A 14,024-nucleotide genomic window follows, 5' to 3' on the forward strand; every position below is an offset into this window, starting at 1 on the left:
AATGCCATTGCATCTCTTAACATCTCACTGGGTTCAAGGTCCTTTTTTTTCAGTAGATGACCCACGGCATTTCAATAGTTTTGCAAGTACAGCCTTGTTTGTTTTCTTCATAGACCCATTAACTTGAGTGGCTGACCGGAAACCTGACGCATATCTAAGACTGTTCAAAGAAATTAGCATTGTATTGCGAAACACCTTTCTCTATCTGCTATGTAAACTATCTCCTGGTGATCATTCCTGAAGTGTTTCCACTTTATTGATCCAAAACTTTTTAGTTTAAGCTTCAGAAGCTTTCTCCTGTTTGTAGTTCTCATTTGGGGTAAATGTGATCGACTTCTTTCTGATGAGCTGAGAGTAAGTTGGTACACATATCAGGAGAGGCGATAATACCTGTGGATAGGTGAACAGGTGTTGAGGTTTCCTGCAAGGGGTTTGTCCAACTATTTTCAAGTATAGTTGACCTTCTCAGGAAGGGTTTTGTCCAACTATTTTCAAGTATAGTTGACCTTCTCAGGAAGGGTTTTGTCCAACTATTTTCAAGTATAGTTGACCTTCTCAGGAAGGGTTTTGTCCAACTATTTTCAAGTACAGTAGATTAATAAGAGTGGCAACATCGGACTCGTCTCGACGCGTGACTGTAATATCTGGATGGGCGAATCCTCTACAGTGGGAAGTGATCGGTTCTCGTAGCTGTTTCGATACTGTTGCTTGTTGCTTTCCTGTTAGTTAATGGCGCGCCACTGTTCTTGATTTTAAGCCAAGGAAAGTTTTTCAATATTTAACTTAGCCGGTGAATATATAGCTGCAACTCTGTTGCTCGACAGACAACTCTACGGAAAAACTCGCCAGCGATCGCTACACAGGTTGCGGGTGTGCCCAACAGCGCCATCTGTCGACCAGATACCCAGCTCTCATGTAAACAAAGACTCAATTTTCTCTCTGTCGAGGTGTCGACAAGACGTACTTTACTCGCTGTTGCTAAACTGGAGTTGTTCCGTAACCGAAATACAAACCACGCTATTTACAAAGGGTTATTACTTTTAGCGTAGCTGAAATGGCGAGCCATTAGAATTTAACGAGGGTGTATTACCCCCGCGCTAGTTAGCGGGGGGGTAGGGGAGTGGTAGCTAGCTACCCCTCCTCCCCCTCACACACAGGTGAATACCCACTTTCACTTTTGGCTCGGACTGTGACAGACGTCTCTCTGTCTTGGTCCTCGCTTGGCAGCCATTGTCTGTTTTGTCTTTACTTATTCGCTTACTTTTCTTTTACTCAATATATATGTAAACATGTTTTCATGTTTGTATATATATTTGAGTATAGAAATAAGTAAGTTTCCTTTTCAGATGTGTGTGTGTAGTGTACGATATCTACGTGGAGGCCTCGGCAGTTAGGCCACCACGGCCTAATTTTATGGGTTGCGATCGAGTTTGACTTCGGTCTTTCTCTCTCTCTCTCTCTTGAGGTCGTTCACCCTTTTACTATGTTTTACTACGCCCTTGTAGCTTCCTTCCCGTGTGGGTGGGGTTGCTACGCCGTACATTTTGTCTCAATTAGTTTATGAATCTAATTGTAGTTGTTAATTTTTCAGCTTGTAGAACGATTCCTTTCGGGGTTTTCGTTTTTTTTTCTTTAGTGTTCATTCATTTTTAAATTACATAATTACATAGTTACATAATTATAATTGTTATAATTCTGTTTTGGTTACAGCTCTCCTTCCGCGAGTGTAAGTGGTTGTGAGGGCACGTGCCTGTTGTGTAATTCTTGTTCCTTTTCCTCGGGATTCCTCTTCGGAGCCTTCCCGGGGGAATGAATGTGTACTAATATTATTTGTTTTATTTTTTTACAGTTACCGATCTAGTTCGTTTCTGTAATATAGCAACGGTGTGAGCTGTCTGGTTGAGTCCTGGGGATTCGGCTGTTGCTGCCTCCCCCCTTGTATTGTCGTCAGGGGCGTGTCTCCTTCTACTGGTAGTACTCCCGTGTCGACGGACAGCTCTCCAGTTCATTTTAGAACAGTCAGGAGGCTTGCCTCCTTGGGCGGATAACTTTCCTTCCGAGGGAAGTTTTTTTTCCTGTCCAGGCTTGAGCTTTTCCTCTTATGGGGGGTTCTTCTCTTGCCTTTTTTTCGTGCGACTATGCTCTTGGTGCTGAGCGGTCGCACCTGCAGTTTCGCTCAAGGGGCTGGGCAACTGCAGGAGCTCCTCTTCGGAGGATTGCCCCTTTTAGGTCACTGGCTGACCAGTCTCTTCCACGAAGTGTTTCTCTTTCGTTCGCGAGAGAGTACACTCATAGAGACTCCTCTTCGGAGGTTTCTTCTGTTGCTGTTGCTGTTGGCCTCCCTCGCCGTAAGGCCCTCCGTCCGCCTCGTCGTAAGGGCCTCTCATCTCCCTATAAGGGTGCTTGAGGCGCCTTTTTGAATCTCCGTTTGCAGCCTACAACTTCTTTTTCTCGATCTTCCGTCTTGGTGCAGATGGACAGCAGTCTAATCTCGTCTTCCGACGGGCAACGGTCTTCCCGACGGACAACGGTCTTCCCGACGGACAGCGGTCTTCCGACGGACATCAGTCTCCCGGCGGACAACGATCCCTTCGGAGCAAAGGGTTGCCCCCACGGGGGTTCTTCCCTTGCGTGTCAGGGTTTCCCTGCGCGCCCTTCTGTTCGTCAGCGCTCTCCTGTTCGTCAGCGCTTTCAAGATGATCTTCCCTGCGGTTCCTGTTACGTGCCCTGTGCGCCCACGTTCGCCCTCGCGATCTAGAACTTCGGTTCAGGTCGGGGTCAAGGACTCTTCTTTACGCAGGCTTCCACGCGTAGCCTTCTGCTCGTCAGCGATCATCAGCTCGTCAGCGATCATCAGCTCGTCAGCGATCATCAGCTCGCCAGCGATCGTCAGCTCGTCAGCGATCATCAGCTCGCCAGCGATCTCCGGATCGCCCACGTGTGTTACAGCTGGCACGCCAACGTTCTCCAACACTTCTGAAGGAACATGGTTCGCCAGCTACTAGCTCAACTGCGGATGCTGATCGCCATCGCGCGACCCTCAACTGCAGATGCTGATCGCCATCGCGCGACCCTCAACTGCGGATGCTGATCGCCATCGCGCGACCCTCAACTGCGGATGCTGATCGCCATCGCGCGACCCTCAACTGCAGATGCTGATCGCCATCGCGCGACCCTCAACTGCGGATGCTGATCGCCATCGCGTGACCCTCAACTGCGGATGCTGATCGCCATCGCGCGACCCTCAACTGCGGATGCTGATCGCCATCGCGCGACCCTCAACTGCGCGCCATCGCACAACCCTGAACGATTGCCCGCTTACGCATGCTGCTCCTCATCGCACCACCCTGAACGATCGCCCTCCTGCAGATGCTGATCACCATCGCACCCTTTCACGCGATCATTCACCTGCGCATGCTGCTCGCCATCGCACAACCCTGAACGATTGCCCGCTTACGCATGCTGCTCCTCATCGCACAACCCTGAACGATCGCCCTCTTGCGGATGCTGATCACCATCGCACCCTTTCACGCGATCATTCACCTGCGCATGCTGCTTGCCATCGCACAACCCTGAACGATTGCCCGCTTACGCATGCTGCTCCTCATCGCACCACCCTGAACGATCGCCCTCCTGCAGATGCTGATCACCATCGCACCCTTTCACGCGATCATTTCACCTACACATGCTGCTCGCCATCGCACAACCCTGCACGATTGCCCGCTTACGCATGCTGCTCCTCATCGCACAACCCTGAACGCTCGCCCTCTTGCGGATGCTGATCACCATCGCACCCTATCACGCGATCATTCACCTACACATGCTGCTCGCCATCGCTTACCGCCAGCGATCTTCTTCACCTACGCGGCAGCACGATCCCTCGCCGTCACGCCCATTCGCCCGCGCGATCGCGCGCCCGCGCGATCGCTCGCCCGCGCGATCGCTCGCCTGCGCGCCCGCGCGATCGCTCGCCTGCGCGCCCGCGCGACCGCTCGCCTGCGCGCCCGCGCGACCGCTCGCCTGCGCGCCCGCGCGACCGCTCGCCTGCGCGCCCGCGCGACCACTCGCCTGTGCGCCCGCGCGACCATTCGCCTTTGCGCGACCGTTCGCCCTCGCGCGACCATAGTTCGCGGCGAATTCCACAGCCGGTGGTAGCAGCAGGGACGCCTGCTCCTAGGCGGCACTCGGGATCACCTCCATCCAAGCACAGGTTGGTAGTGCAGGACGAAGACAGGTCAGTACAGCATTCTTCCCACCTTCTTTTCAGGCAGGAACCGTCGTGTCCTCTCCAAAGGATCGCCCGATCCCTTTCACCTTAGCGAGGATTTCGGACTCTGTGTCCTTGGAGCAGCAGACATGGTTTGATCCGCTGGCACGGGCGTTAATGAGGGTTATGAAACCAGCACTCACCGGCCAGGGTAACAAACCAGCGGCTGTCTCTCCTACGCTGAAGAGAAAGAGAGGAGTGGACTTCGTGGTGACTTCCCCCAGGGCGAAGTTGGTTCCCAAGAGGTCGGTCTCGAGGGTCCCCACTCCTGCACGAGTACTCTCTCCTTCTCCCGCCCTGGAAGGATTTTTGGCGGGGGGGCTTTCCGTTGAAGATTTCTCCATCGGACAAGGGGTGACTGCTTACCTCTTCCTCTGGGAGCTTACCAGGTTCTTTCCCTCCTCGGTTACGGCCCGAGGTTTGGTTCAAGGAAGCTACAGGAAGATCAAGGGTACTTTCCTCCTCTCGAGCTCAGGCACCTTGGCCTTTCGTCGTTAAGTATCTACTTGCGGACAAGCTCGATGTTGTACCATCTGGACGCACTGACTGAAGGCTTCCTTCGGGTGTCTCATCTGTGGAGGTCAACGACCTCAGACACCCTTCCATCCTTGAGAAGAGTTTTGTCTTTGCCCAAGGACAGAGACTTAAACATCTGCTGTGCGGAGTAAATCGACTTCCGGTTTCACTCCTCCAAGGCGCTTTCTTCCAGACTCTGCAGGGCTCCAGCTCCCTTTTCTTTCAACCACGTCGGCCTAAGTTATCGGCTACGACAACTGGGACAAGGTGTCCAATTGCAGTTTCCTCCTGTCAGGAACAGATGGCACGGGAGACTTCCCCGGGGGAGGGCATAGTCCTAAAAGGAGTTCACGAACTCTAGGATTGCAGGTTTTTTCGCTGGGAGGATGCTTAAGGTTACTCATCCGAATGACAGCTTCCCGATGCCCATTCCCGCACAATCTCTGTGAGTAGCCAAGGATATCGCGCCTGCCGTCTCTGTCAGCGAATTCAGTGTCTCTGAACCTCTATGCCATAGCATCAGCAGAGTTGCCCGGTTGGGCAGAATGATCCATACCTTAGGCGAAGGTCTTCCTTAGGATCATCGACGGCTTCACCCCCGGCCCCCTCAGTCGATCCTTTCTTGTAAGGAAGGATCTGAGAGGGGATGTCCATAGTCGACCTCTCAGCCCTGATCAAGTTTGTCGAACAAACTTCGGCCAGCGTAGACCAGCAGAATCGATCAGACTGGTAACGAGGCGACAGGACTCCTTTAACCCTGGATCGGAAGGACGGGTACTTTCAGTTTCCATTCCATCCATCTTCCAGGGTGCTCGTCGAATTCAGCCTAAACTGCAAGTATTCCTGCTTATGATGCAGTGTGGCTATCCCGCCGTGGCATAGCAGGTGTGTTTCCCCAGAGAACTCTCCCTGCCTTCCTTTTGGCCGCTCAGGTGCAGACTTTCGCCTCCTCTGCTGTTTGGAGGGCTGGTCAACTCCGGTAGGCTCGGGTTTCGACCTTCTTCAGCGCCGGGAAAAGCTTCCGAATGCTGACCATGAGTGTGGGCTCATGGTATTTTGCTTGGAGCCTTCTCTTCCTCTGCCTCAACATCTGGAGTATCTGGCCATGATATTGAGTCAACCGCCTTACCACGTTGGAAACCCCGCTTCTCGTCCGTCCAGCGAGGTTAAGCAACGTCGGTACTTGGATGGGTGACCACCTGGGGACGCCAGATTCTGTTACCACATCCTCCGAGCCTTCCTTTCGGTTGACTGTGGCAAGACTGAGGAGAGTCGCAGTACCTGTTCTCAGTCAAGCAGAGTTTTCAGCCCTACCTTGGAACGTTTCCTAGTTCTTCTTTCCTCATTGACCCGTTTATAGTCCGAACGGTCGCCTCAGGATAAGTTCCATGTGGGGCGATCCAAGTTCCGGTGGCTTCAGGCAATGTTTAACCGGACTCCCTGGCCCTATGGGACCAGCGGAACTATTAAACCTGCAATGGGTGTTGACCTATGGAGCCTCTTGATGGTAGTGGATATTCTCGTCCTTTCCCCACATTCTTGATGCGGTTCTCGGACTCGTCAAAGGAAAGGGGGGGGGGGGGCATGTTCCGGTCCAGGCCTATGGTCAAGACCTGAAGGATACCTCTCCATCATTCAGGCAGGCTTAAGGGCCTTAGTCTGGCCCCTCTTCAGATCCTACCGCTCCTGCCAAGTCGCCCCGTTGCGTGTCGACTTCATGCTAACCAGCAGGGGACGCATTTTCACACCTTCACATCTTGCAGTAGAGATACCGGGATGATTGAGATTCTCTCAATTCCACCATCGGCTCTCTCATTCCAGGCAGGGGAATGTTTCTCTCAGACTATCCGAGCAGAGCCTCATAGAGAGAGTGTACCTAAGGGTCTTTGACCTTGGGTAACCAGCAAGTGCTGGTCTGGGGGACCTGATCGCGACAGCTTGGAACCTCAAGCTTCCGCTAGTTTTCCCCCCAGTCTCAGACCCCGAGACTCTGGCAAGATGCATTCCGGTGATGGTGGGACAACTTCGACGCCTGCGTCTTCCCTCCTTTTTGTCTGCGGACAATGGGTCTCAACAAAACCAGGTTGTCTGTCAACCTTTCAATGGGAGAGCTCCACTGGGACTATGCGCAGAACGGTTTCTGGACCCTCTGCTTCCCCTGACGGAACTCCCGGGAGAGCTTCTCCCACGGCGCAGACTACTCAAGCAACCACACTGCGACATCTCTCCCGAACCGGGGCGTCGCTTCGGCTTCATGCCTGGAGACACTACGCTTCCTCCTCTAGAAGAGACAACCCGCTACAGTCGCGGTACGGAGGTCGCGTCATCTGCGATAGTCATCCACAGGGGTCTCCCAGGCAAAGTGAAGAGTCTAAGGTGGTTGGTGCCGTGGGAGATATACCTCTTCCCGTGAGGCCTCTTCTCCAGCAATAACGGTCTTATTGCCTTTCGGCGGGAGGAAACTCCTTTCCGCTCTTGGCAATGAAGCCTGTCGCTCAGCCTTTCCCTGACCTTCAGGCTTAAAGGAATAACTTTTTCCTGCCCGCTGGATCTATCCTCGCTCATGCGAAGCTACGATCGTCCCTGCCCTAGTCGGAGGAAGACCTCCGACTTGGAGCATGGCTCGGACTTTTAGTCCTTTAAGAGATCTTCTCAAGACCCTTTTACGACAGGCCTCGGATTGTATTCCGCCTTGGGTCTTCTGCTCACTCTGGCCACGGCCAGTGTGTAAGCAATCTTCTTGGTCTCTTACTACTCCCCCCCTTTCTAAGGAAGAGGAGAAGGCAACATTCAGGCTCGCTCCTGAGTTGTTGGCTAGACTCAGAATCTGAGGGTCCCGACCCTTCGGTCCGATTCATTCAAGATTTTGAGTCTCCATTCTGTGTCTGATGTCCCAAGACCTTCTCTTTCTTGCCAGTACAGGAATCGAGAGGTTAGCGCTGGGAACAGCTGCAGTTTGGCCTCAGTTGCAGCCGATTTGGGAACACAAGGAGGACATGGGGGGAGAGTCACCAGTATACCTCTTCAGCCCGGACTCAAGGACATTCATCTCGACCTGTCTTCAGACCCTCCCCCGTCACGTCGCCCTACAGCACGATGTTGGATACATCGCAACGTCCCTCGCCTTCGAGTAATACTACTCTGTGACGCAGGTGCTACAAGCTGGAGTCTGGAAGCGTCTGATGACCTTCGCAGCCCGCTTCCTGCAGGGCGTGACCCACAGGAGTCTCGATACGTTTTCTATCGCTCTGTGGTGGCTACACAACAGCTGGTCTAACCTCAGGCTCCTTTTTGGACAGGTAGCAGAAGGTTGAGGGCATTGTTATCAGGTTTTAGTCTGCATGAACGAAAGAAGTATGTCTGGCCCTTACTTCTTTCTTCATCATCCCCTCTACGGGGAAGCAGCATCCTGGTCTCTGCATAGCTGACCTCGAACCTCTGCAGGTAAACCATGCTTCCTTGTGTTCCGAGTATTGAGTCAATACTGTCGCGTCCCCCATACCCTGACGAGGTGGTATTGGGAACGTCCTAACCCAGAGTTCCTTCTGGAACTCCAGGTCAACTGCCTAGGACGGGTCACACTTCTTCCTTCACACACAAGCTTACGTAGGCCACATGGTTCCTTGCGGTGCAAGGAACTTGTGAGGTGCAGGGACTCCTTTTCTCGAGTGCGACTCACTCGGATTCTGAGTCCCCGGGTAAAGCCAAAGCCAGTATGGCTGGGGACTTTCCACCCTTCCTAAGGGATAAGTCACCCTTTGTAAATAGCGTGGTTTGTATTTCGGTTACGGAACAAATGACAAATTCGAAGATAATTTGTATTTTTCCTAACCATACAAACCTTAGCTATTTACACATATTTGCCCGCCAGCCCTGTCCCCCAAGACAAGTCCTACCTCTAAGTGAAAGTGAGTATTCACCTGTGTGTGAGGGGGAGGAGGGGTAGCTAGCTACCACTCCCCTACCCCCCCGCTAACTAGCGCGGGGGTAATACACCCTCGTTAAATTCTAATGGCTCGCCATTTCAGCTACGCTAAAAGTAATAACCCTTTGTAAATAGCTAAGGTTTGTATGGTTAGGAAAAATACAAATTATCTTCGAATTTGTCATTTTTTCACATCTAATTGGTGAAGTACTATATTCTAGTTTTGAGCTTTCGCTGCGCAGGGTTTTTCTTCACACAAATCCTTGAACTCTTTTTGATATCGGATTCTTTGTTGATGACTTTTTGATCGTTTTTTGGAATTTCCCTTGACCAATTCAAAATGGCTGACCCTTCACAAGTTCCCAAATTTAGGAAATGCAATGCTAGGGACTGTTCTAGGCGTCTTCCGAAGGCTTCTATCAACCCTCACACTGTTTGTTCCAATTGTCGGGATAAAACCTGTCAATTGGAAGATCGGTGTGAGGAGTGCGTTGGCCTTTCGGAATTCGATTTTATCGAATTTCAAAAGTACACACGTAGGCTAGAGAGAGATAGAGTTAGGAGAAGTTCTTCTCGTTCTATTGATGTATCCTCTCCTCATGCCCCACAACCTATTCCTTCCCCTGTAGTGGTTGCTCCTAACCCCCCTCCTGGCACTCAGGAACCTTCGATGGCTGACATGATGCGTGCCATCCAGGCTCTGGGTGAGAGAGTTGAGTCCCTTGCTAGTGACCGTAATCAGCTCATGGCGGATGTGAAGGAGCTTAAGTGCCAAAGTGCAGTGGGAAGTGCTAAAGTGCCAAGTGATAGTGTTGTGGACAGTGTTGCGCTTGAGGGTTCGTCTGTTCGTGCCTGTCGTCCTCCTAGTCCGGGACCTCTTGCAAGCTCCCAAGTCCAGGGGAGAAGCAATGTCGTACGACGCATGGGTTCGAGAGGCATTAATCTGCGAACAGACGTTCCCTCCGTGGTATCGGGCGTATCTACCCAAGATCGCTCCTACCTACCTAAGACGAGAGAGCCCATTTATACCTCGTCTTCTGAAGGTGTTTCTCGCAAGAAACTTTGGACCAAGGTCTCGCGACCGTTAAAACGTAAATCGGTCCCTTCAGCGCAAGTCCAACGGCCCGGTTGTAGCCACTGGGTCAGTTCGGACTCGTTGCCGTCATCCGATGACTGCTCACCGCCTAAGAGAGGCAAAGCGGTACCGCTTCAGACAGTAACACCGTCTGTCGCCGCACCTGCTCCCGTAGACCCTAAGTGGTCTCTACTGCAAGACATGCAGTCTAAACTTACGTCTCTGATGCAGGACTTTCGTGCGGAGAAGGTTGCTGCCGTACCAGCTAGTGCAGTACCTAGCCTACAACCCTCCACGCGATCGGTTGTGCGTCCTGTGGACGCTGAGGTAACCTTCTCACGCACACCAGTTGAGAGAGTTCCTCCACCCATGCGTTCCAGTGTGTTCTGCCAGCCGCATGTTGACGTTAAGCGACGCACGGAGGTTGCCGTTGACGTTCTGGATGTTCAACAACCGTCAGAGTTGCCTTGTTTTGACGCGGTGCGTCAACCTCCGCAACCCAGTGTGGTTTCCACTGCGCAACCCCATCAGTCTAGACAGTCTGGGGTAGACGCTGTGCGTCCCCGCGCTACCATGGTTGTTGCCAGCTCACAGACTGGGCAGCAGTTCCATGACGTTGCGTCCGGCTCAGTCACGCATGCACCAGTGTGACCGGACTCAGCGAACCAGCCGTTACCCACTCCGTTGCCGTTTCCTCATCAGTTGTCGGATGAGGAACTTTCTGATGATGATGTTGCTGCACATATAGATGAACCACATTCAGAATTGGACGAGCCTAAGTCTACTCAACCCTCTTTGGACTTTAGAAAAGTTTTGGCCATTTTCAAAGAGCTGTTTCCTGACCAGTTTGTTTCTGTGGCTCCTCGTTCTACGCCTTCAGAGTTTGTTTTAGGCATGCCGTCTACCACTCCTGCCTTTACTAGACTCGTCCTCGCACGCTCGTCCAAGAGAGCTTTGCGGGTGATAGGAGACTGGCTGCAGTCCAAGAAGAGTTTAGGGAAGACAGCCTTTGCTTTTCCCCCTGCTAGACTCTCTTCTAGATCGAGCGTCTGGTATGCCACGGGAGAAGTTCTCGGCTTGGGAGTTCCTGCCTCTGCCCAGGCGACTTCTCAAGTCTTGTAGACTCTCCCCGCCGCCTTGCCATGAGACGCTCAAAGATATGTTGGTCATCATCGGACCTGGACCACCTTTTGAAAGGAATCTTTAGGGCCTTTGAAGTTTTTAACTTCTTAGACTGGTGTCTAGGAGCCCTAAGCAGGAAGATCTCTTCGACAGATAAAGAGACTTCCTTGCTCATTATGTCCTGCATGGACAAGGCCGTACGTGATGGGTCTAATGAGCTTGCTGCATCATTTGTGTCCGGAGTCCTAAAAAAGCGAGAAAATCTCTGCTCATTCCTTTCTGCTGGAGTTACACCGTGCCAGAGATCTGAGCTTCTCTTTGCTCCTCTTTCCAAGTGCCTTTTTCCAGAAGTCCTGATTAAGGAAATAGCCGCTTCGTTAGTGCAGAAGGACACTCACGATCTTGTTGCGTCCTCAGCTCGCAAAGCTCCCCCTTTGCCTACCTTGTCAGCTAGACCAAGGATGGACACTCCAGCGTCTCGATTTATTCCGCCCTTTCGTGGCAGAGCCTCCAGCAGAGGAGGTGCTCGTGCCGAAGGGAAGCGAGGGAAGAAGAAAGGATCCAAGTCCTATAAGGGCAGAGTCTGACTGCCCGCATCTTCAGACAGCAGTGGGAGCCAGACTCAAGAACTTCTGGCAGACCTGGGAGAAGAGAGGCGCAGATGCACGATCTGTGAAGTTGCTCAGAGAGGGGTACAAGATCCCTTTTGTACGGAAACCCCCTCTAGCAACGTCTCCCATCGATCTCTCTCCCAGGTACAGAGAGGAAGACAAGAGACGAGCCTTGAAACGGGAAGTGTCTCTTATGCTAGAGAAGGGAGCGGTGGTCAAAGTCTCGGACCTTCAATCTCCGGGATTCTACAACCGCCTCTTCTTGGTTTCAAAGAAGACAGGAGGGTGGAGGCCGGTGCTAGACGTCAGTGCTCTGAATGTCTTTGTCACAAAGCAGACGTTCTCCATGGAGACCACAAAGTCAGTCTTAGCAGCGGTCAGAAGGGAAGACTGGATGGTCTCGTTAGCCCTAAGGGACGCCTACTTCCACGTCCCCATCCACCCGGACTCCCAACCTTTTCTGAGATTCGTTTTCGAAAAGGTGGTCTACCAGTTTCGGGCCCTGTGCTTTGGCCTAAGCACAGCTCCTCTTGTGTTTACGAGGCTGATGAGGAATGTAGCCAAATTCCTCCATTTATCGGACATCCGAGCCTCCCTTTATTTGGACGACTGGCTTCTCAGAGCCTCTTCCAGTCGTCGCTGTCTGAAGGATCTAAAGTGGACTCTAGATCTGACCAAGGAATTGGGTCTCCTTGTCAATATGGAAAAGTCGCAACTGGTCCCATCCCAAACTATTGTGTATTTAGGGATGGAGATTCACAGTCTAGCTTTTCGGGCTTTTCCGTCGGCCCCCAGAATAAGCCAAGCCCAGTTATGCATCCAGAACATGCTGAAGAAGGAACACTGCTCAGTCAGGCGGTGGATGAGTCTGGTAGGGACGCTATCATCCCTGGAACAATTTGTGTCATTAGGAAGACTACACCTCCGTCCTCTTCAATACCATCTAGCTTTTCACTGGAAAAAGGACAAGACGCTAGAAGAGGTCTCGATCCCCATTTCCGAAAAGATGAAGTCTTGTCTGACTTGGTGGAAGGACAGTATCAACCTAAGAGAGGGTCTTCCCCTGGCTGTTCAGACTCCCAACCACGTTCTCTTCTCGGACGCATCGGACGTGGGCTGGGGCGCGACATTAGACGGTCGGGAATGTTCAGGACTGTGGAACTCGAGTCAAAGGATCATGCATATCAACTGCAAGGAGCTGCTGGCAGTACATCTGGCCTTGAAAAGCTTCAGGTCTCTCCTTCAAGGCAAAGTGGTGGAAGTGAACTCGGACAACACCACTGCCTTGGCGTACATCTCCAAGCAAGGAGGGACCCACTCACTGACGTTGTACGAGATCGCAAGGGACCTGCTCATCTGGTCAAAAGGTCAAGACATAACACTAGTAACGAGGTTCATCCAAGGCAACTTGAATGTCATGGCAGATTGTCTCAGTCGGAAAGGGCAAGTAATTCCAACAGAATGGACCCTCCACAAGGATGTATGCAAGAGACTTTGGGCCACTTGGGGCCAACCAACCATAGATCTCTTTGCAACCTCGCTGACCAAGAGGCTCCCAATATATTGCTCACCAGTCCCAGACCCAGCAGCAATACATATAGATGCCTTTCTCCTAGATTGGTCACATCTAGATCTATACGCATTCCCACCGTTCAAGATTGTCAACAAGGTACTGCAGAAGTTCGCCTCTCACGAAGGGACAAGGTTGACGCTAGTTGCTCCCCTCTGGTCCGCGAGAGAATGGTTCACCGAGGTACTTCGATGGCTAGTAGACGTTCCCAGAAGTCTTCCTCTAAGGGTGGACCTTCTACGTCAGCCACACGTAAAGAAGGTACACCAAAGCCTCCACGCTCTTCATCTGACTGCCTTCAGACTATCGAAAGACTCTCGAGAGCTAGAGGCTTTTCGAAGGAGGCAGCCAGTGCGATTGTTAGAGCAAGGAGAGCATCCACCCTTAGAGTCTACCAATCGAAGTGGGAAGTCTTCCGAGATTGGTGCAAGTCAGTTTTTGTATCCTCGACCAGTACCTCTGTAGCTCAAGTAGCTGATTTTCTCTTATACCTGAGAAAAGGACGATCTCTTTCAGCTCCCACTATCAAGGGCTACAGAAGCATGTTGGCATCGGTCTTCCGGCATAGAGGCTTAGATCTTTCCAACAATAAAGATCTGCAAGACCTCCTTAAGTCTTTTGAGACCACGAAGGAGCGTCGTTTGGCTACCCCTGGATGGAATTTAGACGTGGTACTAAGATTCCTCATGTCAGACAGGTTGGAGCCGTTACAATCAGCCTCCCTGAAAGATCTCACCTTAAAGACTCTTTTCCTGGTATGCTTAGCTTCGGCTAAAAGAGTCAGTGAGATTCATGCCTTCAGCAAGAACATCGGATTTTCGTCAGAAAAAGCCACTTGTTCGCTGCAACTTGGTTTTCTAGCCAAAAATGAGCTGCCTTCTCGGCCTTGGCCGAAATCTTTCGATATTCCCAGCTTATCGGAGATCGTAGGCAATGAA

This window comes from Palaemon carinicauda, unplaced genomic scaffold, assembly GCF_036898095.1.
Source record: "Palaemon carinicauda isolate YSFRI2023 unplaced genomic scaffold, ASM3689809v2 scaffold32, whole genome shotgun sequence".
In the NCBI taxonomy this organism is placed as follows: Eukaryota; Metazoa; Arthropoda; class Malacostraca; order Decapoda; family Palaemonidae; genus Palaemon; species Palaemon carinicauda.